Genomic DNA, 1900 nt, shown 5'->3' on the forward strand with positions numbered 1-1900 from the left:
TTAATCTGCGGCACTCCATTGCCATTCAGGCACTGAGACATAGGAGTCGCACTATACAATGGACCCTTGGACAGTGCAGGGATTAGGAGCCCTGAGCTCCCTCCCCCACAAAACAAAATTGGCATATAAGTTGTGACTCCCCAAAAACTTAACTACGAATTGCCTCCTGCTGACCAGAAGCCTTATCAATAATGTAACAGGTGATTAACACACATTTTGTATATGTATTGTATACTGTATTCTTACAATCAAGTAAGCTAGAGAAAAGAAAATGTTATTAAGAAAATTGTAAAGAAGAGAAAATATATTTACTGTTTATTAAGTGCAAGTAGATTGTCATAAAGCTCTTCATCCTCATCATCTTCATGTTGGATAGGTAGAGGAGGAGGAGGAAGAAGAGGAGTTGGTCTTGCTGTCTCGGGGTAGCAGAGGCAGAAGAAAATCCAAGATTAAGTGGATCCACAAAGTTCAAACCCATGCTGTTGAAGGGTCAAATGTATAACCATTTCACAGTTCTTAGTAATGTCACTGATTAAGGGTTGGCCCACACTTTTATAGTAATAGGAATTTATTTGTTTGCATTTATGGCCTGTGAAGAAAAACAACAACATTATACTTGGCCATCTATCTCCCTCCTTCCCTCTCTCCATCCCTCCCTCCCTTCATCCAGCCCTCTTTTCTTCCTGCCCTCTCTTCCTCCCTTCCTTTCATCTTTCTTTCCTTTGCTTTCTTTCAAACAATTGTGAAGACTTTCATTATTTTCCAGTAAGAATCTTAAAACATTTTCACTTAACGATAACAATCATACTTATTTAAGCAATCAAATGATTATTTTTCCCAATACCATTGTAAGAATATCATAATAAATTCTTACTTGTTCAAGGCTGCTGTCCTATATGTAACCTCACTCACCAGGAGCTATGTTCAAAGATAAGGCCCCTCCCTTCACTTTCTATATATTTTCTAAGTTTTCACAGAAAGTTCCCTCAACCCTTCTGCCTTGAGTAATAGGTCACTCTATCCCCTAAATACAGCTTGTGTTGGGTTCCAAATATCACTTTTATACCATCACTTTTTTTTTCTTAAGAGATGGAGTCTTGCTGTTTTGCCTAGACTGAAGTGCAGCAGCACAATCATACCTCATTGCAGCTTCAATCTCCTGGACTCAAGGGATCCTCCTGCCTTAGCCTCCCAAGTATCTGGGACCAGTGGTGCGTGCCACCACACCTGGCTAATCCATCAATACTCTTGAAAAAAAAAATCCTCCTTTGAAATATATGACACCTCCTATCTCTCCTTGTCATTGGAAACCACATATTTCTGGTCACTCTTACTGAGAGGCTTCAAAATCCTTAGTTCCCTTGTTCACCAAGATCATCCTTAAAAAGCCTAACATTGAATCAGTCCAACTATCCACCTCCACTCCTACACCAACATTGCTAGGCTACTGGAGAAAATCTCATAAATGTAGAGATTATTTCTATCATATTGTCTCCACCTCATTTGGGCTTTCAATACTACTTGTCAATCCCTTATATGTCCCTAGCGAATGTTCTCTCCAATTCTACACACAATCTATTGAAAATGCTCTTCCTCATGCCACTTATGCTGACACTAATTTCTTTTCTCTTAGTAATTAACTTCCCCCCTACTCCCGAAAAATATTGCTTTTGGGTATTGACTTTTTCCATTTCTTTCCCCTATATTTACAAACAAGTCTATAAATACATCCACTGAGGTACACTGATTGCATTCATTGTCCCAATTAACCACCTCCCTTTTCCACACCCTTTGCTCTACAATTTTGTAGTCCCTTCCCATTCTGATCCTGTGCTTGCCCATGTAACTTCCTTTTGTGGAGGCTTGAAGAAGTGCTTGCCTATTTCTGCCTTCTGTTTGG

This window comes from Symphalangus syndactylus, chromosome 11 (assembly GCF_028878055.3).
Source record: "Symphalangus syndactylus isolate Jambi chromosome 11, NHGRI_mSymSyn1-v2.1_pri, whole genome shotgun sequence".
NCBI lineage: Eukaryota > Metazoa > Chordata > Mammalia > Primates > Hylobatidae > Symphalangus > Symphalangus syndactylus.